Genomic DNA, 27,321 nt, shown 5'->3' with positions numbered 1-27,321 from the left:
TACACGTGTTCCGTGTATACGTTACTGCGCTCCCTATCAAGATGAATTAATACAAACTGGCGCGATATAATTGTTTATTGAATATTATATAACACCCTCCTCAGACTTGTCGCGCGCCAAGCGCCCTGAGCTAGCGAAACAAAAGACATTTAAGGTTGCCCCTCATATTTCTTGTTCTACGAAGTGTTGTGTTGTGATCTATCTGTCAAGAGCCATTTTAATGTTCTTCTTCAAATCAAAATGTATACCGAGAAAGCAGCAGCAGCTATGCAAACGAGACAGTTGGCGTTGCTGTTTAGTGGGAAGGTCCTTTCGGTGTGCATAGTTTTCCTATCTGCGATGAAGTGCCTAGTCCTGTCACACAACCTAATCTGACTCTGCGTCTTTAGTTGTTATACTGCACGAACTTTTTTTGGGAGCTTTCTATAGTTACTCACTGTAATAGATTATTATGCTTTAGCAGAAGCTGTTGTAGTTCGGGTTGAAGAATGTCTTGTTCTGAGCAGAGATCAGGCCTTAATGTCAACCCAGAACTCAATTTGAAAAATTTGGCGAACTTCTATATCAATGTGGGTACACGTCTGAGCTGGTGTTGATAGTTTAACGTGTAAAATACATATTTTAGGTTCATTCATCTGTTTTTCTAGTGGATAAGCGAGTTATGTACCTTCTTTACACTTTATGTTATGATGATCGCCTTATTAGTACGAAAGGACGATGGACGCTGTGCTATGTTTTTAGCGAGACGTCAATAAGGACAGTACTAAAGTGATAAACTGAGCATGAACCATGCGAGAAACACGCCAGTGTGCGATTCAAATGTTAATTTTTCCTTTGAAACTGCACTGGTTGTTTTTTTTTGTCCTCATGAGCAGGAGCAAGACGGCATAGCGCCCGAACCTGAAGTTTCTATCCCTGCATGGAGTGTATTAGGCTTATGCGACACCCGCTATATTAATGCCTCATGAGCGGCTTTATTGTGGCCGTTCACAGTATTCGATCTGACCAGGTGCCAGTGGAAGGAGCAAAGAAACAAGAATCACGCTCGAAAAGAGAGTCTTGACGAAACTTGAGAAGACAAAGCGTGAACAAAGTGAACTGCCGAAGAAAGAGGAAGAGAGGGGGACACAGCCGACTTATTTAGGTCGGCTAAAAATAAAACGTCATAGCAGCTACAGTACTATCGGTACACGCCCTAGGCTTGCAAGAGCTATATTGAAGGCATTGCTGGGCATTATTGCGTTTGCGACCTCTCCACCATGAAGTCCGGCTGGTGGGTCGGTCGCGGAAGTACGTTTGTAACTTTCTAGGAGGAAGCATAAAGGACCTGAGGTGAAGCCGGCAAGCAAGAAAATGTAGGCTTATGGAGGCCGAGAAGTGACAAAAGGAATGGCTTGGTTGTTCAGAAAAAAGAAACGAAAGATGGAATAGGTGTACAGAGACTTGAGCGGAAGCGTCGCTTCCTGTCAATACAGGCCGATGTCTCATCCTCCTTCCTGGTGCTCCGTTTGTTTCACTTTAGCAAAATTGCTGCTACTGTCGTAATAATACTCGTTTACGTGATCATCACTTCTTTTGAAAGACCGTTGGTGGTCTTGCGCCGGTATTCTTGTTCTCGCAATAAAACTGTGCAACAGAGTAACTTTAGCTGTCGTAAAGCGCTAGTAAGTGATGTGTTAGTGAGCTGTTTAACAATTATAAGAAGTGCCTATTTAAAAGAGTTAGCATGTGTATTTATTTATTTAAGAAAAACTGCCAGCCTCACACATGAGGCATTCGGCCCAGGTGGGCGTGAAAAGACACATCCACCAATGTGGCTGGCATTTTAGTGCTAATAAGTGCAACACTAGAGTAGTTCAAACCCTGCTCCGCCAGTTGCATTTTGGTGGATATGGAAGTGTGTAACGGTTATATAATGAAATCAGCACTAAAAGACAGAAATTGAAGAAAAATGAAGAAACATCCGTTATGTTGGAACGGTTTGCGAAGGTGTCTCTCATATTTGTAATAACTGTTTTTCTGATACGCCATTTTTGTTAAGTTTCAACTAAAGAAAACAGTATTCCTGAATCATTATATTATGGCCTGAATTTGAATATATTTAAGTTGACAGTTCTGTAGACCTTCTTCAACTACCATTTCGTTAAATGAAATTTTATCAAAAGGAGCAATAAACATGCTCCTTACAGTTGTCATAGTAAAAGAAAGCTCTTTATTTGCTTTGCGGTTTTATATAATTGCGAAAGATCTCAGAGAGAACCAAAACATGGCCCCTTGCAACATCTGTATAATCGTCCCGTTGTTGTCACCAGGACACATTCTCATTCGGAATTAGCGCACACCTAATCCTCCCGAACACAATGTCTTGCATAGAGAACCGCGTCAATCTGCGACTGATGACATGAGGCTCTAGAGTTGTGTATTGCGAACATTTTGAAGGTTAAATATGAGCATTGAAGGTTATCGGTGAAGCATATTCCGAATTTTGGGTTCAGTGCATAAGCGAATGTGCATGATTGGCAACTACAGGCATTACCAAAGCAAATGAAGGCCATAATTTCAAGATAGTGTTGGCTACTTCAGGTTTTGGTTTATTCAAATCTGTTGATGTACAGCCGTAGTAAAATTTTCAACATGCTGTGAAATGTAAAGGTGGGCTATTTAGAATACTTCCATGGTTAATGCAGCTCTGCAGAAAAGACATAACTAACAAAGTGCACAGGACGAACGCTTTCTCGCAAGTAAAATATTAATTGTGCAAAAATCACGAGACCTACGCCAAACGCACAGCAGTGTCACAGTGAAAGCTGGAATAGTGGCCTTTCTAGAGTTTTTAAAGCACTCTTTGGGTAACTGCTACAAGCACACTTGCAGGGTACCAACTATGCCATAATGAGTAGATGGATGAAAGAACTTTATTAGTGTTCAGTGGGTCACACCGGTCTCTTAGCAAGTAATAAATCATTGTAATTTTTGTGCAGTAGAAGGCATTCACTATTGCATCTTTTCTTATTCTTAGGGGAAGCTTGGCACCCACTACACACTTGCGACAAGTTTTATGCAATTTTGTGATGATGTGGCTGACGACAATGAACAATTATGCCTGATGCTTCTGTAATGGGTGCGAAGCATTGCCGACCCCATCTTCACGCAATTCGCATTGTGTGACGCCTGGTTGTTTTTTTTGCTATTCTATAAGATTTCAGTTGTATTCATATTACCAAGATTCTTTTCCCGACATGAAGACGGTTTAGGGTCGGTTTGTATTGGAGTTTCGAAACCAGCGTAACTCGCAGATAGAATACTGGGCTGGCACGCAGAGGACTCGGGTTTGTATCTCATTCTGCCCTTTCCAGTCTTTATTCACTCAGTTTTTTTTTCTGATTTTACGCTATAGTAGTAACGGACTCCGGCGGCGGGGGACAACTATGGCGGCAAAAACGATCCCTGTTGTGATCTCATAATAGGTTTCTCTGTTACACAAGCAGGATACACAAATCCAAGCATTGAAGACATTATGCATATGAAAGCGAAATGTGTCATTTCACGTCAACACGCGCTCATTGGTAAGAACACGAAGCCTGTGACTCGACCTTACATGTGTCAAGCAGATGCGCAACCACCTTGTCTGTTGAGGAAATTGACGCATAGCACACGCATACATCTCCCTTTTTCTTTTTTTATGTGAAAATCTTCGTTGACATAACGGAATTGTTTGCTACTATGCCCAGAAAAATTTTCCATCTCTGCAAGGTGTGATGCGTTACATTTTTTCAAAGACTGATTATGCTGCTTTAAGCGAAAGTTATTGCAGAAGTCACTCTGTCCTATGTACGACTTATTGTAAGTAGAATTCTGTGCACAACTGAGCAATTAAAAAAGTGTTCAAGTGCGTATATAGTTGTGTACCGAATTTTCCTTACTTGCGGTAAATCGCCCGTGAACAGTTTCGTTATAGCTACACAGTCATTCGCAGTATCCGTATGCATGGGCTGTGTGCTGTGCATTCAATCCTGCTGCTGGGCTGGCTATTGTGCCAGCTTTAGCTGTATTTTGCCCATACAAATCTCAGTGGGTAAGCACTGCAACAAGAAATGACGTATTGTTTTTCCGCAGGCGCATGTGCTCCTTGAACGTGTAGGTACTAGACAATGACAAGTAACTACGTTTTTGCAGGATACGGTATCAAGCTGCTGATACGTCGCATGTTTTTTGACAAATGTTCATGCTTACAATCAGCGAGAGAAAGGTAAATGAACAGGTGAATGCTGTCTTTGGTATACCAAAGACATTATCCCTTTGGATAATGGGAACGTCTTCAGCATGGCAGATACGTTTTGATATGAAGTTGAAAAGATGCCACTCATGTAAATTTGTGTGCCTGTTAAAGAACTCCAGATACTCAATATTCATCCGCAGTGCCCACCCATCAACGAGCTTCTATGTGATATTGTTTTTTTTCTTTTTTTTTGACACGGAGACTTGCAGAACTATATGAGGATTCGTGGTGTGAGAATAGCTTGGATTTGATTTTTGTGTTGCTGTAAAAAAGTTCGAGTAGTATTTGTGTAGCGACCTATGTGCAAGGGTTAATGTGATGGTCTGGGAGGTGCAGCTGCCCGTTACATTCAATGTATCTGCATTTTGCGAAAGGAATATAACTAGTAATTATTTCCAAGGAAAAGCTTTTATGCCCGTAGGTTTCGAGGTAGCGCCATGAAACACAAATGTCTCTTACTACATTTTCTTGCACTGCTTCTCTTGCGCTGTTTATTTTGAATATTGGGTGATCAGAAAATAGTAATGAAGGAGCATCTGACAGAAATGTTTTTATTCAATCTGTATAGGCCTCTTAGCGCCGAAATTACGCAGCACACAAAGCGCCACTCCGAGCATATACAGCTCCTTGCGGAGAAATAGCACCCAGTCACTGTAATATGGCTTGATCGATGACCAGAAAAACCTTCTTTCCCATCTTGTGACAATAAAACTTCTAAACATGTTGACCTCTTGAGGCCAGTCAACGGTCAGAACTATGTGCCGTGCATTCGTTAAGTGCTTCTTGCCTTTATTACAGAGTAAGTCGGAAGCCTGTGGATCTTCCGGAAGGTGCCACACTCGTGCAGCGTAATTAAATTTCGAGCCCCGGCAATTGGGAACAGAACTAGGCAAATGCGCGTTACCTTGTAAGCCTCACGTTGAACTTTCGTTATTAGGGTGTGCTGCGGTGCATGAGGAACCTGCTACTTTGTTTTCATTGAGGCCTCACTTAGCGCCGTTTTATATATGCAGAAGAAAGTTAGAGAACTCGGGTAAGTCGTAATACAATACCAAGGCTGTTAAAGTTTATTTCAGTTACCGCAGTTTCTAATGGGTCAGTGCTGCAGACAAGATTTATCATGATCGCTTAGCAGCCCGTGCCTACTTTTTTGCGTTATTTTTTTAGGGGCGAAGCTGCTTCTTGCGGCACCCGTTCGCACCTTGTAGCCGTTGTAGTATCCAACAAGTATAACATTTTGACCTCTAAGGTGGCACCGACGAGAGATTTATTCTGTGCGTTGTTGAGCAATAAAAAATATTGCTAGATTTAGATGCCAATGGCTGCTAATGGAGAATGAGAGACAGGAGCATTCGGCTTTTAGTTAAAGCGCACGCTGCGATCCCCATTATCAGCCTTTGGCATGTACATTGAGCACTATCCGACAAGAAAGGGTTGCTACGTTATACTCGCCGGGTGTAACCTCCTTAGTTTTAGAAAGGTTTAGCGAGCGTTGAGCCCCAGTGCCATGAATACCACGAACTAGTATATACCATGAATGAACTCGAGGTGCGGAAAGGTGGGAAGTAGATACGAAGCGCAAGCCGTAAGAAAGTGTGCGTGTGCCACCTTTCGTTTAGTCCTTGGAATGTCCGCTGGAGGGCGATGCTTCCAAATGGGGAATATATCATGAAAAGATGCGAGATGGTGGTACTTGGAGTGCTGAATAGATGGACTAACGGGCGCACAGACCGATGCATGGAAGGACGCATGAACGGACGCAAGGGCGGATGCATGGACGAACGCAGGGTAGGACGTGCGAACAGACGCACGCACGGACGGGTTGATGGACGCATGGATGGTTACACAGACGGACGCTTGGACAGACTGAAGCAAGAACGAATGAACGGACGAATGCTTCGCCCCACTCTCCATCATTCACTCCGTGGGTATGCTGCCATTTTTTTTTAGGTTCGAAGAAGCTAAGAAGGCTGTTCTTTTTTAAAACAAATCTGGTGTTTCGCATAAAAGCCTTCATGCAGTGTATGTAGAGGCTAAGTAGACAAAAAGATACACGGGGTAACTGTCACTGGATGAGCTTCAGCATTCAAATTTTACGAACGAATAAATATGATCTTATAAATTCAGTTCAGAATGAATATAATTACATTGCATTAATATATAAAGAACTAAAAGAATTGACCGTTGATTTACCCCGAAACATACAAATATTTTTCTAATTCTGTTTGATGAACGTTCCACGTATCAATTCCGAAATGGGTATCTAATTCTTTCTTTATTTGTGACCTAGAAATGTTTTGTTTGACCAAGCCCCTACTTGCGCTGTCGCAACACTTTCTCTTTTTCCCAGAACAGTGCGGCCCTACAGTGCTGGTCGTAGTAAGAGCACAGTTTACAGTTGCTTTCTCCAACAAAGCGCCTGAGCATATATTTTTTTTCATCTGCTTCATGGAAAGTAACGATCAATAACGAACGTGAAATGCTAGGTGCCAGAGAAACTTTCAGAGATGTTTTAAGCTTCCTCCGTGCGTCTAGTTACTCCGTAGTCAACTGCGTTAAATGAAAACGTCTCCCAGGAATTCACATAGTAGTAACTTCATGAACGATTCAATGATTAGACGGAAATTCAAGACTGTATTGTTATTAATACGCAAGGTGATAGCCAAAGTAAGACTAAAGCTAAGTCTATGCTTTGTATGCGCTGCGTTTTACACATAACTGTATACAATAATACTTCATAACAGATTAGTTCATACCTGTTGAGTATACCCGCATACGTTTAGGCACCTTTCAGTGTTCCTCAATGATTGTTAGTACGCAATTTGAGGTCATTTGGACACCCACATTTTAACATTGTTTCAAACATTCTACTATTCGAACTAGCTATTGTCCGACCCATGGCGTGAAATATACGTGAGTAGAACTCTAAAAACGCACCGTTGATAATAGGTGATTTGACCGTCCAAAGAAGGGTGTGAGATGTTTGCCGGAAATGCGCATCGCAAAAAAAGCTGCACTCTTTCATGCGGCCGTTCGGTTTTATTCTCAAAAACGGGTTTGTACCGTGAAATGGCACCCGTATTTCATCAGCTCTATCTTAACGAGTATATCAAACGCGGGCGCGTGACGTCAAACCATTCGCCACATTTACAGGACTTGAGCAGTCACTTTATGATTGACGTTGCATGCATAAACTCGTGGCATCGCAGAAAGTTTGATACGAGAACAGAATCTCACTGAGAGAACACGTATAACTAAATATCATACCAAAGTTGTTAATTATGAATTATAGTATGACATATATTTCCATTGCATGCCACCAAAGGTATTGCCGCCAACTTGTAATTGGAAGAAACATTTTTTATGGATGCTGCTCGTGTATACGTAGTGGAAGTAGTAACGAGGCACCAAGTATGTTTTACAGCAGATGCGTGCGTGATCTCGCGGGTCCTGCGGCACGGGGAGGCGCGGGAAGCCTACCTCAACGTTATAATGACGCCATTGCTACGACACCGGGTGCGCATTTGTTTTCAAGTCCTAGTTAGTTTCTGCGCGGTAGTACAAACGGACAGAGTGTACTACGAGTTCTGAATTTGCACACCCGGTCGCCGTGCTGTTAATGGAAGCGTCGTCTCGGTTGGCAGAGTGACCCGTTTCGAAGGAAGCCTTCCCGTCGCACCAGATCAGGGTTGAATTTCTCAAAGTGCCCTTTCCGCCCCCCCCCCCGCCACGTTTTTCGTAGGTTTCTTTCGTATTTTAAAACATTTAAATATTGTTGTACTCCTCTCCTGTTATCTGCATGCAGAAATAACTTCTCTGTCCATTCCGGGAGGTCGAACTTCCTAATGAGTTGGAAATTCTCAAGTTCTAAATGATAAATCACGCTTGAGATTACTCTACACCATCTTTAAATGTGATCGTACTGGCGTCAGTGAAACATTTATGTGATATCTGACACTCGTGCTACAATATTTAAGCGTTTTGCCAAAAGTAGCTACATAAAACTGCCTTAAGTCCAATGCAGTTAAGGGGGTCACCCTACTTAGAAGCTACGCTTAGCTATTCAGTAGCTAAAGGAGAAGAACAATATGTAGGAGGGAATTCAAGATGAAATAAATATCGAAGCGGTAGTTGCAGCCAAATAAAAAGCTAACAAAGTTAGAAAGAGTAACGCTGACATCAGCACTACACACGCAGTACAGGCTCTATTCTACTTCCAGTGGTGGACACTGACGAGGCTGACGTAAATGCCTTTATTGCGTTCAGAGCCTTTAGTCAGTATAAAATGGTGCGAATGACTGTGCATTAGTTTATCGAAATATACTGTGAGGTGCGTATTGAGATCGGGGAAGTACGTTTCAAAGTACATTTGGCAATACAGGCACATTGTACACTGTCTTTCATTTAAACAAAAGGAATGTGCTTGTGTCAATCAAGAGACTGAGTAGCTTCTAAACTACCGGAAGTAAATATTTCTTGTGATAGACTCGCGAGTTTTCAGAAACGCTAGTCAAGCTTCCTGCAGCTTTCCTTTTGAAATATTTGAAATATGATCGAAGGTCGTAGGTTCGATTCCTGCTCACGGCAAGTTATTTTTTACCCACTTTGCTATCTTCTTATTTACATCACATTGGTTCTAATAACTTTCCCTGTACATTCTTTGGAATTATTGTCTGTTAGATCTCTTATATATATATATATATATATATATATATATATATATATATATATATATATATATATATATATATATATATTTATATATATATATATATATATATATATATATATATATATATATATATATATATACATAAGTGTATTTGAGTTCTTTGATTTCAATGCACGAGCTTTCAAGTTTTAAATTGTGTGTGATACTTCCATGGCTTGGCTTGTATACGTATCGCATGCTTCTTAATTCTAAGTGCCCAGTCTATTTAGTATTCTGAAATAAAAACCGCCAGGCCTGCACGAGACGCGTAGCACAGTCAGAGGGAAAGCTGTTTTAGTTACCTAGTGTGAGTGACAGCCAGACAAACAGGCAGGCAGACAGACAAACGGACAGCAAGAACAAAATGACAGTTGTTTTGTATATTATACGCACAGTCCTACGTCTTTCTAGTGATGTAATGGGCTAACTTTTCACGGGGGAGTTATGATTTGCTGATTGTCTCCCCGTCTCGAGCTTCGTCCACTTATCACCAATCATTTCGTAGATAGGTAGCGACTTTTTAAAACATTATTTGAGTAACTACCACAGGCTCACTTTCACGATGCCCACAATGCCAAAAATAATAATTTTGATGCAGGTATTCACTATGCCATCCTTCGCCATTCTTCGGCGAAGCGCGGTACCAACTGCAAGACACTTGCATGGAATTTCGGCCAATTTTATACTTTTGCTGACAATAATTAAAAGTTATGCTAGCGCTATTACAATGGCGTCCTACCATTCGATAACTCACTGACGCATCTAGCATTGTGGGATTCCTGGCTGTTGCTTTGCTGTTCTAAACGCTTCATTATACACAATAATGCGATTTCTTTTCCGGAATGAGCGTATTGAGAGTATTTGTCTGGGGCGTTACATATAGGGAGAGGTATGCAGAGAGAGCTCCTTGGTACGAACACTGCAAATGGAACTGTTGTTACAAAATATAAAAATAAAATAAAAATATTATCAGAATATTGTAAAATAAACGTGATACGCATAAGAAATAATAGGAGTGGCAATGGATATACAATGCTACATTATAATATTTGCTCCTAAACTACACCTGAAATATAGGTTATCAAAGTAAACCCCCACAAAATGCAACCCTAAAATCACCGGGAGTGTACACTTACAATGTTTCTCGCGAGAAAAAGTAAATAACGAACATGATTAAAGAAAAATATGTCATGCATTGTAAAAGCGATAAAAATCAATGAAAATATCTATACGTTATTAAGAAATCGTAATTTAAGTAAAGACGAAGTGAATATCTGAAGGCATATAAAGGGGGGTATTCATTCTGCAGAGCCGGAGTGTTCTACACCTAAATTACGGAGAAGCCTAATGTATTCAATGTGTATTGAAGCCTGCCTCTTGGGTCACTTTGCCGCGGAATCGCAAGCATCGGCGTAGCTCCGTGGTATAATACGTGGCTGCCACGCAGGACACCCAGGTTTGAGCCCCATTGTGTACTGGGTGTTTTTCATACACTTTTTTTCTCCCTTGGCGCTGTATTGGTTACGGACACAGGCGGCCGTGCGGCGGATAACTGCGCGACCCGTGTTGCGAGCCGCGTATAGTTATCCGCGTAGGCACATGCGACCCTTGTCCCGTATACCCGCAGTACTACCCGCAGAAACAGTCACTCTGTAATGTGCTATAGACCAACTTGACAACCAGACTCTTTTGAAAGAAAAAAATATCCCGCTACGAAGAAAACTTCATGTCACAGAAGAAGGCTGTGAAGGAGCTCCTGCACTTTCTTCGTTCAACCGGTCTCTGAAAACAAATGTGATCAGAACGCTCTCATTATGTGTGCCTTTGTATTTATTTCCATAATTCTTATTTTACTTCTCTTCTTATATTCTCCTTACAACCATTATTTCTCAATCCCCGTATAGATTAGCAAACCGATTCCTTTATTCTAACCTCTCTGTCTCTTCCTTTCATTTAAAAAACACGACCGTCTTTCTTAGGATACTTCGACGCAAAAAATTTGGTCTGTCTGGCTGTCTGTCTCTCTGTTGACTTATCTTTTGGTGTTTTCAGTGTGTTCGCCTTTCATTTTAAAACCCAACCACATCCACAGCACCCATCAATACTGCTCTGGTTTCTGCAATTGTACTTATGCGTAGTATCAATTAAAAACAATAGTTGCGCATATCTGAGCCACAACAAAAACACGTTAATATAGTGGGGCGTGTTTAGTTATTCTGAAAAAAAGTCGTACATAAGTAATTCTAAGGAACATAGCGTTTATTACACTCAGCCATCAATACCACTGTATGCACGGAAAGGCGGGTGTTTCCTGCGCTCTGCTAAGACGTACGGTAATGGCACCTACGTCCTGCGCGCATCGAGACACTGCAACGCAACGCATCCATAATCTCATTCACCGACTTTCTCGCGCAGAAAACCAAACAAATGTTCAATAGGGGTGAAGCTCCTTATAACGGCACCTGTTCGTTTCTCGTAGTCGTAGTAGTAGTCATAGTGTGTAACCAGTCTTACATTTTGACCTCCAAGGTGTTGCCGGTGGGATATTTCTTCTGTGCGTTGTTGAACAATAAAAAGTTCGCAGCGTGCGCGTTAACTAAAAGCCGAATTTTCCTGTCTCTCATTCGCCTTTAGCAGCCATTGGCATTTACATTGAGCACCATCTGCAAGAAAGAGTTGCTACGTTATACTCTCTGGGCCTGACCTCCTAGGTTTTAGATAGGTTTAGCGAGCGTTGGGCCGCAGCGCCATGAATACAGTGAACTAGTATATACCATGAACTCGAGGTGGTTAAAGGTGGGAAGTAGACACGAAGCGCAAGCCGTAAGAAAGTGTGCGTGCGCCACCTCTCGTTTAGTCCTTTGAATTTCCACTGGATGGCAGTGCATATGCGCAATATATGATGAAAAGATCCGAGAAGGTGGTACTTAAAGTGTTGATTAGATGCACGAACGGACACACAGACAGATGCATGGACGGACTCACGGATGGCTGCACCGACGGATGCATGCATGGACGGACGCAGGGGTGGGTGCATGGACGAACGCAGGGGCGGACGCACAGACGCACGCACGGACGGGCGAATGCACGCACGGACGGTCACACAGACGGACGCATGGATGGCCGGAAGCAGGAACTAATGGACGAACGGATGCTTCGCCCCACTCTCCATCATCCACTCCGTGGATATGCTTCCATTTTTCATCGATTTTCCATGTACGTAGGATCTGCCAATTGCCTTGCACGTGGAGCTTGTCACCGACTGTAAAGTGAACAGCACTGATGCGCCTCTAGGCGAGCAATAAGCACGAGCGTGCACACCGGCACAACGCTTAAAGAGAACCGCACAGCAAAATGAACAAGCTTCTAAAATCGCCGCCGCAGCACTCCGTACAAACGGTGAACCAGCGAAAGCTGAAACGTGCGACCCCAGTGTATAGCAGCGCATGGGTTCATCCAGATGTGGCACTAAAGCCTTCCACAATTTTCAATCTCTCCAATCCCTTTTTACCCCCTCCCTCCTGAGCTACTGTTGAGGTGTCGCACTCTGACGCAGACAGTTACGGGGCTCACTTTTCTCTTTTCTCTTTGGGAATCACGTAAGATGCAAGACGATCGTCATTTGACGACATTTGCAGCGAAACTTCCAGATACGGGGCCACTTTTAAATGCGAAGCATTTCTTAGTAAACTTCGGCGGCTTTGAGCGTATCTATCTATCTATCTATCTGTCTATATATATATATATAGACAGATAGATAGATAGATGGATAGATAGATAGATGGATAGATAGATAGATAGATAGATAGATAGATAGATACGCTCAAAGTCGCCGAAGTTTACTAAGGAATGCCTCGCATTTAAAAGTGGCCCGGTATCTGGAAGTTTCGCCGCAAATGTCGTCGAATGACTATCGTCTTGCATCTTATGTGATTCCTAAAGAAACTTCCAGAAACAGGGCCACTTTCAAATGCGAAGCATTTCTTAGTAAACTTCGGTGACATTGAGCGTATATATATATATATAGATATATATATATATATATATATATATATATATATATATATATATATATATATATATATATATATATATATATATATATATTGAAAGTCTTCCTGAAATGGATTTGGGTTGAGCTATAGGTCACCAGATGAAGCGAACGAGCAAACGAAAAACGATGCTTTATTGCCAACGTTACGGCCGGGGACCGGCCTTCGTCAGGGCATTCGGGCATATTGCACTACCACGCACTTCTTGAGGACATAGCATACCCGGCAGTCAAGCACTTCGTTTCGAAAGGCTGTGCTCTGAAAATTCAGACTTTGTTGAAAACTGTAATAAGCTTCATGATGCCCTAACTGTACAACAGTAGCCGCCTCAGATTGTCGACAACGCGATCATGCGCGCCGATGCAATGGACCGAAGAGCGCTGCTGAAATCAAATAAAGAACCTGCGCACCGGAAGCACATCAATTTAATTCTGACACATTCTCCGTCAATTCCAAATGCTAACGCGATCCTCAAAAAGCACTACAACATACTAATGCAGAGCAATCGTCTCAAAGACGTCTTCCCGGAGCCTCCACGAGCAGTTTACCGCCGATCGAGAAACCTACGAGACGTACTTACGTCATCCAAAATATCAACGCCAGCCCATGTGGGGTGTCACCCATGTTACAAGGCACGCTGCAAGGTGTGCCCCCACATGACCACGTCACGTATTGTTTAGAGTTCTGCGTCAAACTTCACTCTCTGGATAAAAGGCAATTTCGACTGCGACACGAACAATGAAATCTACTTGCTTCAATGCTCGTTGTGTGACCTCCAATATATTGGTCAAACGGAAACAGCTTTCCGGTTGCACTTCAATAATCACAGGTCACACGGCTTGTGCTGGCCTAGCCTTCCCCTGTCCAAACACCTCGCTACCCCAGGCCACTCTTTCAACAACATAACTGCCACAATACTCGAATCTGGTTTTAAACCGCACTACGAAAGGGAAGTTCGTGAACCTTTTCTTATTCATAAATTTAACGCCATAGCGTCTGGAATAAACGAGAACCCAGGGAGGCTTACGTTTTTACCGGCAAAACAGATAAATCAACCGCCGTAGCCCATATACACGTTTGTTCACTGCCGTGATTACGTTGCGGTGTCATTGGTGACACATTAGTTAGGTGACCAGAACGCATCCACACTCTGTTACCACTATGTTACATCATTGGTGATATTATGCTCATGCATATTTCATGTTGTCGGGATGTTGTCGGCGAGTATCAAGTGTCCTCTTCGCGACGGCGGATCGAATGTCCGGGGTCCCAAAAACGTGTCGCAGCTGCTGCTGGAAGGTAGTCCAGTCGGGTAGGCCAATGACGTGGTTAAAATACCATGTCTTTGCGACTCCGGTCAGAATAAAAGGGACGTAACGCAGTTTGGTGGCCTCGTCACACCAATTAGCGACACTTACGCGGTCGTAGTCGTCGAGCCAGTCTTCTACGTCTTCTCCACGAAGACCAGCGAAGAGCGGGGGTTCCTGCTGATGTCCGTGTATGTAAATAGGAGGGGCAGCTTGCGTCGGTGCGTGGTTGATGACATCAGCTCCGGTAGGCTTGGTCTGGGACACTCTGCCTGACAGTGGGCGCAATCGGCGGCCTGAACGAAGCTCCAGCGGGTAGAGCGGGCTGCGCGAGGTAAGAGGACAGAAAATCCACCTCCACTACGTATGAAGTCTTGGTGGTCTTGGTTGCGACAGCGTTTAATTGGGGAAAGACCTCACAAAACGAACGGGCAGAGCCAGTACACAGACGATGACGATGATGATGACCCAGAGTAGCAATCAGGACAAAGAGACAAGCGAATGATGGTGATTGTGATCATGCAGGGACGAGGACGGTGTAAGTAAGAAATGCCCACACTAAATATATATATATATATATATATATAGCCCCATACGACATTTACTTAGATTGTATCGATACCATACTTGGCATTGCATGACATGACCGTATGACGAGCCATAGATACTAGTAATAACAAAAAATCATGGCATTTTTGTCAATAATGTCATGATTTACATTCTATGGTCTTGCTGCTCTTGCGGTAATTTCGTGAACATGTCATGTTGCAATACTGGTGTGGTATGACATGACTACATGGCCAACACAAAAGAGAGACCCTAACATGAGAATCAGGACATGTGTCTCATGTAACAACATGACTACATGCCACACTCTGAATGCGCTCGTGGCCATTTCGCTAGCTTCACTTATGCCAAATTTGATATTACGTAACGTGAATAGATGATGAAGGCGTGACTGGTGCAAACGTGATAATCATGAGATGCGTGTCCTGTAAGAACATTACTACATCCCATACTCAAGTTACTAATACACTCCGACGCAACCATGCACGCGTTCGCGCAGGTGGTGACACGCCAAGTGCAGATCTCTCTGCCATATACTCGCAGGCATGCGCCGCGCTGCGCTGATTTGACGCATGTGCGTTTGAGCACAGCCGGCGTCCCTACGTCACGAAGAGAGGCAGACGTGGTTATGTCTGGGTAACGTAATCGCCGCAAACTGCAGCATGTTGCAATTCACACCGGTTGCCGCTAAGTCGCGCCGCCGGACGCTGGTTGTGCCGGGGCTCACGTTTTGCTAGTGTAGCGTAGCTGCGCCCAGCGTGCGCGCGCGTCAACGTAACGTCGGAGTATATTAGGTCCTCCCTGATGCGCTCACGGCCGTTTCGCTAGCTCCACATATACGAACTTTGGCATTAAGGGACCTGAATGGACGATGAAGGTATGTGACTGGTGCAAACATGATAATCTTGACACGTGTTTCATGTCAAACTTTACTACATGCTACGCTCATAGCACGCTCGCAGCCCTTTTGCTAGCTCCACATAGACCAAATTTGGTATCAGGTGACGTGAATAGAACACGAAGGTAAATGACACGTCCGAACGTGATAATCATGTCATGGAAGTGATGTACGGCATTATTTACCTCCGCCTCGTAACGTTTTGCTGATTTTAAAGTGGCATATCAACCTTCCTCATTCGTGCTTCGCATATCATCGATGCCCACTTTGCGTAGGATCTGGCATGTTTTTAATGCGAAGTATTTCTTAGCGACCTTTGACAACTTTGAGCGTATCTATCTATCTATCTATCTATCTATCTATCTGTCTATCTATCTATCTATCTATCTATCTATCTATCTATCTATCTATCTATCTATCTATCTATCTATCTATCTATCTATCTATCTATCTATCTATCTATCTATCTATCTATCTATCTATCTATCTATCTATTAGCCTCCAACGACATTTAGCTCTCCTGGCCGTTTCGATAATGGTATCAATACCAAACTCAGCATGACATAACATGACTGTATAACAATCATATTTGTCTGGTCATACCATGAAAATCCTGACATGTATGTCATGAATGTCATGATTTACAATTTATGTTCCTGCTTCTCTTGCGCTGGTTTCGTTCACATGACATAGTTCAAAACTGGTATGGTATGACATGATTGCATGGCGAACACAAGCGACAGACTCCAACATAAAAATCGTGACATGCGTGCCATGTAGCAACATCACTACATGCCACGCTCATGATGCGCTCGCGGTCGTGTCGCTCACGTCACATATACCAAATTCGGTATTACGGGACGTGAATGAATGACGAAGGTATGTGACTAGTGCAAACATGATAAGCTTGAGACGTGTGTCGTGTAACAACATGTTTACATGTTACGCTCATGATGCTCTCGCAGCCGTTTCGCTAGATTCACATGTACCAAACTCGGTATTACGCGTCGCGAACGAACGACATAGGTAAATGACACATTGAAACATCATAAACACGACATGCATGTCATGTAGGAACATGACTACATGCCACGTGCATGGTGCGCTCACGACCGTTTCATTAGCTTCACATGTGCGAAATTTTATATTAAGTTACGCCAATAGATGACGAAGGTATGTAACTGGTGCAAGTACGATAGTCATGAAATGCGTGTCATGTGAGCGTGACTACATGCCACAGTCAAGGCGCCAATACATTTCGATGTGATGCGGTGCGCGTGCTTGCGAGCGTTCGTTCCGTCGTGTCCCGCTGGAGTTGCCATGCCAGGCGCCGGTCCTGCCATATACTCGCAGGCGCGCGCCGCGCTGCGTTGCTTTGACGCATGCGCATTTAAGCGCGTCCGGCGTTCTTCTGTAACGAAAAGAGCGAGACGCAGTGTTGTCTGGGTAACACATCGTTGCCAAACGGAGCATGTCGAGTTTCGCGCATACGAACGCTGGTCGCGCCTGGCGTCAGACTATAAAGTAGCTAACATAGCGTCGTTATGCCCAATGTATGCGCACGTCAACGCTACATTGGATATATATGTGGGGTTTAACGTCCCAAAACCACCATATGATTATGAGAGATGCCGTTGTGGAGGGCTCCGAAAATTTCGACCACCTGGGGTTCTTTAACGTGCACCCAAATCTGTGCACACGAGCCTATAACATTTCCGCCTCCATCGGATATGCAGCCGCTGCAGCCGGGATATGAACCCGTGACCTACGGGTCAGCAGCCGAGTACCTTAGCCCCTAGACCACCACGGCGGGGCAACGCTACATTGGAGTATATTGGGCCCTTCATGATACGGTTGTGTTCGTTTTGCTAGCTCCGCATATACCAAATTAAGGGTTACGGGACGTCAATGAATGACAGTGTATGACTGGTGCATACATGATAATCCTGACATTCCTGTCATGTAAGAACATAACAACAGACCACGCTCATAGCGTGCTCACTGCCTTTTCGCTAGCTTCACATATATAAATTTGGTATCACGTGACGTGAATAGATGAAGAATGTGAACGACACAAATAAACATGATAATCATAACACGGAAGTCATGTACGTTTTCATTTCCTTCCACCTCGTAACGTTGTGCTGTTTTTAAAGTGACATATCAACATTTCTGATTCGTGCTTCGCATGTCATCGATTCCCACTGTACGTAGAATCTGCCGATTTTTTTTCTCTCTCTCTCTCTTGTCCAGTCTCATACATTTTGTAGTTAAGTGAGAGTGTTATCTTAGTAATTGAACAAAGTGTATTAGTGCGAATTGCTGTGTTCCCATTACCACTCGTTGAGAAATGGACAAGGTTGATATTGACTCACTACTTTGCTGCTAAATAAAACACTAAGCAGGGAGATGATTTAGACTCCAACCAAAAGATTTGAAGAAACCAGACGTTTCGAAACCTACTTAGTTCCTTCCTCAGGGGTGACTGCGGAGATTACGTAGCAACGGCGTCTTCAAAGCACTCGCGGAGCGGATAATCATCCTCTCTCTGTCTCTCTCTCTTGTTTTGCCATGGAGCGCAGTCCATGTGGATACACGCGGGGAAGGGTTCCGAGAGAGCGGTTGATGTTATGGGCTGTCCTGTGTATGTGCCCCGACTCGAGTAATAACCTTCTCCTCCAGTTCGGCGCGCTTCCAAAGATGGCCGTTACTTAGAAATTTATCCTGTGAGCCGACGTCTCAGCATGTTCCTCGACTGCACTGCGCTCTTTGTAGAACTTTCGCACATCGTTGGCGCGTTGCTTCAGTTGTTCCGGTAGGTTTATCGTCTCGCCGATATACAAAGAGCGGCAATCGGCACACAATAATTTGTAAATGACACCGGGGGTCGTGTGTACTGTTGGCCGGTCTTTCGGGCGGAAGAGGAGGTGGCCCAGCGTACACGAAGGCACGTGCGCGATGCATACCCCTTCCTTGTTAAAGATCCGCGCCAACATCTCGCTGGTTCCCTGAACGTATGGAAGCGGTACGCGTTTCGGGGGGCTGCCAATTAAGGTTGATTGGGGTTTTCGTATCCCCTGTTGCTCTGCGCTGCGGGTGGTGGCTCTAATAGAATTTTCTGGGTATCCGTTTTTTCTTAGGTCCGCAATTACGCGGGCCTCTTCTTTCTTTTGCTTTGTGTCATTGGAGCATAGGTTTTTAGCTCTTTCTAGTAGCGTGGTCAAAACCACGGCCTTGTGGCAGGTAAGGTGAGAAGAATCGAATTGAAGGTAGCGGCCAGTGTGCGTTGGCTTTCTATGAACGGAGAACTCGAGGCCGTTGCACTTTCTTGCCGCCTGGACGTCGAGAAAGACCAGGCAGTGTTCGCTTTCACACTCGGTCGTGAATTGTATGGCTGGGTGCACAGAATTTAGGTGCACCCAGCAAAAGAAATCCTCCATATAACGCAGAAAAAGCTTAGGTCGCAGCGAGAAGGAGCTGAGCGCTTTCTCTTCTATGTACTCCGTGGTCAGGTTTGCCATCGGGACGGAGATGGAAGCTCCCATCGCGGTTCCACTGTTCTGCCTGAAAATGGTTCCTTTGTAGAAGTACGTGCTGAACATGCTGAGACGTCGGATAACCGATAAAGTTTGAAGCGACGGCCATCCTTAAAAGCGAGCCGAACCGGAGGAGAAAGTTATTACTCGAGTCATGGCACGTACAGAGGACAGCCCATAACATCAACTGCTCTGTCAGAAACCTTCCCCCAGTGTATACACATGGACTGCGCTCCACGGCAAAACGAGGGAGAAACGGGGGTGATTATCCGCCCCGCGAGTGCTTTGAAGACGTACTGCTACGTAGTCTCCGAATCACCCCTGAGTAAGGAGCCAAATCGGTTTCGAAACGTCGGGTTTCTTCAAATCTTTTGGTTGGAGTCTAAATCATCTCCCAGTTTCATACCCAACCAAACAGACTTCTGTCGAATGTTTACATTAAAGAAACTAAACATTAGTTTTGAACTCTTTGCAGAAGTGCAACCTTAGGGTACGCAGAAAGCCAACAAATAAACAAATTATAAATTAGTAGTAGACGAACACAATTTGCAAAGTATATTTACATACACAAATTTATACAGAAAACGTTATATGACCAACTTTTCGTTTAAATTTCAAATGCACAGCGAATTTCCAGAGAAGCGTATCATAGATTGACAAGACTGGTAAAAGAGTAAAAAAAACGAGGCGCACTCAAAAAATACATCTAGTCCTGGTCTCTTTGAGAGCAAATGGTGTTTAGCGTTTCACAACAATTAAATAATAAATAAATATGACTGGTGATTTGACATTACAAGCCCAAGCTTTGTACTCTTTTACTCGTGGCAGTGCATCCCATTGTAATTATTCTACATGTCACGAGAAGTTTATCCTGCTAACTGAAATAATTTGATGTATATCGTTTCGAGAAATATGTTCACAGCGAACTGCATCTGAAGTTGAAAAGCTTCTTCGCTGTGAAACCGTTGCGGGACCAGTCACGTTCCTTATTTGATTTGATCTGTCAATTGTAGCTTGTTTATATTAAATGTGTTCCTGTCAATGTTCTTATGCGTAATTTAGACGAAGGTAGTCTCTACAGTTCTAATATCAATGCATTTACAAACCAGTTGGTAGAAAGAATATTTAACGATGTCAGAGTGAAACGTTAAGTTGTGGAAAGCCACCCAATCATGCCACTTCCATATCATGAAACTCAACCTCAAGCAGTGCAACATTTGTGCCTTTCTTGAGCCGCCATCACTTGAGCCGCCATTAAGCAAAATCTATTACAATACAAAAGTTTCATGACCTAGTACTTCCTTGCACTAACTGCTGCAAATCTATTTCACCCTTTGCACAACTGATAAACATGCACTGGTTCACAGGGGCTGGCTATGTAACTACCATGGTGAGAAGGTCTTTCTTACTACTTAAGTATTTTTTTAGCATGATGCCCGATCTCCCCGTACGTGTGTTCAATGGAGGGGGAAAAGGACATTAACCACCTGATGACTAACTTCATTCCAACATGTCAACAACGTCGTTCACGTACGAGTGTGCAGGATGCCGGTATAGAGGGTTCCAGTCTCGGCAATACGCGCTAATGTGCTGTCTTATTGTAGCCCGTCAAGCTCTGGCTTGCTTCTCGATATGGAAAGATATATGGCATATCCGCCACAAGGTGCTGCGCCGAGTCAATCAGAAAGACTACTAATTACTGGGAGACGGCGTGTGGTCTTCAGAGCTCGAGGTTGTTGCTGATCACTTCAGTAGCTTTCCACTCTCTACCAAATGTCTATTACATTTGTAACGCCACTTATGATGCTACCCAAGGGAAGCCATTCGGCTTGCTTTAATAAACACCTACATTGATTCCAGCACATATTGAAGCCGTAGCTGCTGGGATAGCAAATCACATCTGAACTAAGCTTCGGCGTACAAAGCAAGGATACCACAGTGCACCTTTATTGTTACTTTGATGAAATCACTATGTAAAGTAAAGTAGGGTCAGGTAAACTGAGACGCGGGGCAAAACGCGAAACTTTGATTTTGCTGGCCTTTGTAGCTGATACATACATTTTTTTCTTTTCAAGCGATAAGTGCTGGTCGTTGTCTTCCTTTCCTCGTATAAAATTTGATGATTGCACACAGCGTTTATGCGGTGAAAGTTACATGGCTGATGTCAATGTGTTCGTGGCTTGTGAAAAGAGGCGAAATTCTGCTCTACCAAATCTGGCAGCTCACTAATGTTTCGAATGATATTTAGTTTTTTTTTGCTCATTAGAAAAAGACCTGTTGTGTGTCATAGTTGAGTTGATGGACAAAGTGACAGGAAAAAAAAATGTTTCAAAGAAGCGGTACGGGGACCTATTCTTCCTGCACTTTTATCCCACTTACAGCACTTAGTTTAGTTATTCACTAATGCCATATTTAGAGTTTTCAGCCCCACACAGTTCTCCAAGATTGTCGAAGTGCAAATTGACCGTGGTCTTCAACCATCCCAGCTACGCAAACTCGCCAAACGCCGACTACGTGGGTGAAACTACCGCAAATAACCGAATTGCCTGCGCATTATGGCCACGCGCCGAAGACTCGAAATTGCGTTCGAGGTATGTGACCAAAGCTCCGGCTTTCGGTGGCTATGTATATACTCTGTAATTAGACCACCAAATGTGCCTTAATTCAAACGTTAGCTAGACGAGCACTTCCATCTGTTTTATGAGTTTTCTAGAGGGCACTCGACAGCGATCTTAGAGCGTCATTCCATCTCGCCTGCCATCCACAGTATTTAAGCCCTACGTTATTCACCACTGTTAAGTTCTTTCTAATTTCGCCGCCACTTTTCATGACATATTCACTTTCTTTCCGGGCACGTGGCTGACCTTACCCACATATTGATAGAAATTGAAGAAAGCCTTTCCTAAACCCAATAAGTATTTTATATCCACTTTAATATTTATGATTGTACATTTCATAGCGCGTCACACAGCATGCTTACCGAACGCCATCGTTGGGCGCCTCCAAAGGGTATGCATTTCTATTAACTAAAGCACTAGTTCATCTCCCTGAAAGCAATGTCAAAGCTCCTTTTATTGTTGGAATGTGGTGTAATTATTCATCGACGGTTTGCAGAACTTCCTCTGCATCTGCGTCTAAGTGCTCCCTACAGTAGTCAGTATGAAGCAAAGAGGGGAATATAGCCACATAACTTTAGTTCAAGTGTTCCAGCTAACCTACGGCAATTAAAAAGGGGGCTTTTATGAAAATGGGGCGGAGTTGATAAATACTTAATTTTCTTTACGATTCACAAGTGTTTCTTTAGTGACACCCGTATTAGGAGGCAGAAATTGTAATTGAAGTTATCAGTAGCTCACCCTGAGTAACTCTAGAAGGTCAATTGCCATTGGTATTCAGCCTAATAATATATTGCATTCAGATCAATAATTATCACAACTCGCATCATTTTTCTTCTTTTCCGATGCCGAAATTTTGACAACAACGTTCGATATAAGATCTGTGTAAAAAGCTGTCCTCTACAAACCCTTATCAGAGGTAGCCAGTCGTTCAGCCTTTCGGAAAGCATGAAGTGACAGCAGTGTGTAGTTTATAAATTTGAGGCCCGTGTGCTCGGATTTGGGCACACGTCAAAGAACACCAGGTGGTAGAATTTTCCGGAGACCTCCACTTCGCCGTCTCTCATAATCATATAGAACTTTAAACCCCACATCTTGAATCACATAAATATTTTAGAGATTTGACCGTTCGTAATAAACGAACCCCTTGAACATCAATGGCCGCTTGCAACGCACGGATGCCTATGCTTACGATATCCTTGTTGGTTATTTACTAATGACAATCTGAAAAAAGAATAACTATTAAGATAGACTTTGTATTTTTATGTGGCTTTTATTATTGACCAAATGAATAAATACCCCAACAGCACAATAACGTTTCCACGCTGGACAATATATACGGTAATTGCAATGCTGTGCTTCATTTCCGTGCACCTGATTTTTAGGAGTTTAAAGTTTTCCGTAGTTAAACGAGTATCCTGAAAGTTTTATTACTCTGAGATGTTCGATATCTGGGAAAGTTCTTCACTTCTATCGCAAGGCGTTATTGTGTGCACTGCTTCCTCGATAAACAGTTTTTGCACCCTGAAAGAAAGAGACTGACTGGTTTATGTATAGATAGGCAGGCCTAAGCCTGCCTAAGCGATAGCATGGTCTATAGCCTATTACTCATACACCGGGGAGAGCAAAGGGTAGGAAAAAAGAGTAATAGACGATGCCTGTAAGATACAGAAGTGAATATATACAATTCTTACTAGCTGAGAAAATTGTTGTAGCTGCGCGTATAGTCCAGTTGCTTTTCAAAAGGCTATAACCGCTATTATGACAACAGTTGCACTGATGGTGTCAGGCCAAGGACCCAACGTGGTCTCATCAGTCAATCACCTACTGCCAAATCCTTGAGTAGAAGAAGTCAGTGTTTATCGTTCACGTGCGTATGTCGGGCAATCACAAAATACGTGTCCAAGTGTTTCTAGCACATCACAGTGTTCACAATTGGGACCACTGTCACTACGGACGATGATATGTGCGTAACGTCTTGTGTTCGCCACGCCAAAACGAATGCGGTGAATTGTACTTGAGATGTGTTGGTTCAGTTTAGGGGGCATGGGGAATCTCATTTTTTCGTCCCATTTGTGAAGTCACCGGTGTATTCGTCCCAGTTCGGTCCATTGTTCAGGTGTGTAGTTGCGCATCACTCAGCGAAGCTGGACGTTCGTGTCGGCTCATGAAAATAAAATGCGTACTTCAGGGGCCCTGTTTTTACACCCACATGAGCCAATAAGAATATCTGTTAAAAAAGTCATTCTTCATGCCTTCTCTTAGAAATGTCTAGTGATTATACCATGTGTGTGTTTTTTGTCCTTTTTTATGACAAATACCAAGTAATTTGATTGGAAGCGCTAAACTGAGCAGCTGTGTGGCAGAGCATTCTTAAGAAAAGCTATTTGGATTCAGGTTTCTTGCTCACGAAATCTTACGCCACGAGATTTTCTTGTAGCTTTCTTTTATCCGAGGTTAACGAAAATAAATATCAATATCGCACAATTTAAGAGCTACACCTCACTAGTTCACTGCCTTTCAATGTCATCAGTGACGTTCAATTTTCCTGTTCAGATAAAAAAAAAAATAGGAGGAGCATACATTGAAAAGGGCTGGATGGGATGTGAATATATTACGTTTTTTTGTAGTCTGTTGCTAGATGGACTGGGTCTTGGCTCTACTTTCCCAGCAATACACTTCCTTTCAGTGTGCTGCTTACGCTAGCGAGAAAATGTAATCTAACAACAATTTATTATGCACTTCATTCTCACGCGCCACATATACTTGCTCACTCCCGCTACGTTTCACGTTCAAAACACTAGGAAATGGCGCGTAGAAAGGCGGAAGAAAAAAACAGTTCAGTCGAAAAATGTGTTAGTGTAACGCCGCATAAGCTCCACTGAACGAAGTGAAGAGCAATAAAATAAGAAAAAAAAGGCGGCATAACACTCAACAGTATTGTGAGCCTAATTTGAACAATAATACTAGTACAGCTCTTCGAACGAAGTCAACGGTGACAAATTACGTTTCTCTACTGAAAGCAAGGACATGAAAAGGCGACATTGACTTGGAGTGGTGTTAAAGCTTAAGACCAGTGTGTGGTTATATCGTCTTCGCACTTTCCTTGAGTAAATGCTATTTTCTAAAGTGGCATAGGCCGAGTAGTGAGACTATCCACTTTACCGTAAACGCGGAGCTTGTTCTTGCGGAAACTGCCAAGTCGAGCTGTGCTATGATGGCGCTGTGGCGCATCAAGAGTTACAGAGCCGGCCGTCTATTACGACGCCTTCATTTTATTATCTATGTGTGTTTTTCTCTGCTCTATACCCTCCGCATCTTTGCTAGATAATGAGGCATGCATGCTTCTCTCAAAGAAAAGATGTGGCTCTCGAATAGATAGCAGGCGTTGTTTTGTGTTTGGAAAAAGTGCGTAACGATTTAGACTACCAGGTACTCTACTACAAGAGAGCTGAAAGCCGTCCCGTCGCGTGTGAAAGAGAGAAGACGTCCAGATAATGAACAGCGGCTTTTGAAGAAGCAAGGCTGTAGAAAACGGTGCTATCTTTCCACACAACACCGACAAACCACCTAGTCCATAAAGCAGCAAAAATATTATTGTTACCATCAAAGCAGGCCCTAAGTATATTTTTTAAATAAAGAGTAGTGTGATCTTTTCAGCACATTTGTTTCTTTGAGTAAACGGGGAAGAGACAATGGTGTAAAGCGACAATATTTGATCTAACCAAAGTATAAAACAAGCAAACAAATAAATTCATTATTTGACATTACCATAGTATAAAACAAGCAAATCAACAGAGTCATATAAATGCAAGCATTAGTGGTACACCTTCGGTTCATTCAAGCACCACTTTGAAATCAAAGCCAGCGCACATAAATGCCACAAATTGAAAGAAATTATCCTACGTAATACCAGCGCTACTGGTGTTCAGTTCCAACACAAGCACACAAAATAAATTGAAAGGAAGCGCTTCGCTATCATCGAGGTAAGATTTTATGGACAGAAACATGGAACAGAAAAAAAAATAGTGGAGCCAGTAATTCGTAAACTTATTTTAGGCTGTTGTGATGGCAATAAATTTTATTATCCTGTACACTATGATCCACAGTAAGTGGGAACACGTGATTTCGTGGCCGGAGGGTCACGTGGTGCAAATTGGCGGCGAGGTCTGTAAGTGTGGCACATTTGCATAGAATCGTAAGCACAGCGTATCCAGTTTCATCTGCTATTTCTCTGCCTGCGCGCATAAAAGCGCTGGAAAGCGCATCCGTATTTTCGCGATGCAATTTATCTAGCTGTCACTGTTTTGCTGCTCCCAGGATTTTCATCGCATACAAAAAAATGTATGGTTTTATTTGTAGGTGCAGTTTTTCGCGAAACTATAACCGTCAAGGCCGTCTTATTTTCCACAGGCTGCTCGCTGAGACTGGCCGCTTTTGAAAACAGATTAGGTTATCGAAGTCTAAAGCATGATACATTCTAAGCGCGCTTTTGCGACCACGAAATATAGGCTTGTTGATGTGGGCTGCCCCATAGATACCGTTCGATTTATAGCGCGAAAACAAAAAAGCGCAAAGGGTCAAAGCCGGCTTGCGCGCACCGAGTGCATGGGCAGAGAAGTAGCAGACGACGCGGGACACGCACCTCCTTCACGAACTGATGCGCATGCGCCGAATGTCAGAATCACGGCAGCAGTTAGTGTTCCGCAGATCACCGGCCACACACTCACGTGTTCCTCCTAACATCCCTCAGCGCGACACAATGTTTACCGACTCCCAACCCGCTGCACTGGCATACCGCCGCGGTACACTCTGCCAGGCGGCATTAAGAGTTCTAGCATCTGTTCAAATAAGTGTAGACAAGCACATCCAGTGGTTCCCTGGTCATGAAGGGATCAACGTTCAACCAGGGGTCCCCAACCGTAATGAGCTTGCCCATAACCTCGCGCGTGATCTTACGTGCCACGCGGGGTCGCGGTCCGGCTCACTGGCCGGGGACACCAACACGCACCGGAGCCACTCCTATCATATGAGGAAATTTGCTCGCACTATAAATTATTTAGAACTAAACAAAGCACTAAATAAAGCACAACAATTAACGCTTCGACTGCTGCAAACGCACAGTTGTCCCAGCCCCTATATCTGTAGCAAATACATCCCAGATATAAGGCCAGAACGCCCATAATGCCATAATCCAAGGTGCGATTTAAGTCACATGCTGTGGCAGCGTCCGCGCTAAACGCTAGCTTCGAGTCTCCTGCCACCGAGGATGACTGGATCAACCACCTCAAGGGCCCCGACAGGGCCCTTCAACACCAGGTTGTCCAGAAGGCCCAAAAGGTGGCTGGCGAGCTCC

This window comes from Rhipicephalus microplus, chromosome 2 (assembly GCF_043290135.1).
Source record: "Rhipicephalus microplus isolate Deutch F79 chromosome 2, USDA_Rmic, whole genome shotgun sequence".
NCBI classification, from domain to species: Eukaryota; Metazoa; Arthropoda; class Arachnida; order Ixodida; family Ixodidae; genus Rhipicephalus; species Rhipicephalus microplus.
This window is presented reverse-complemented; position numbering follows the sequence as displayed.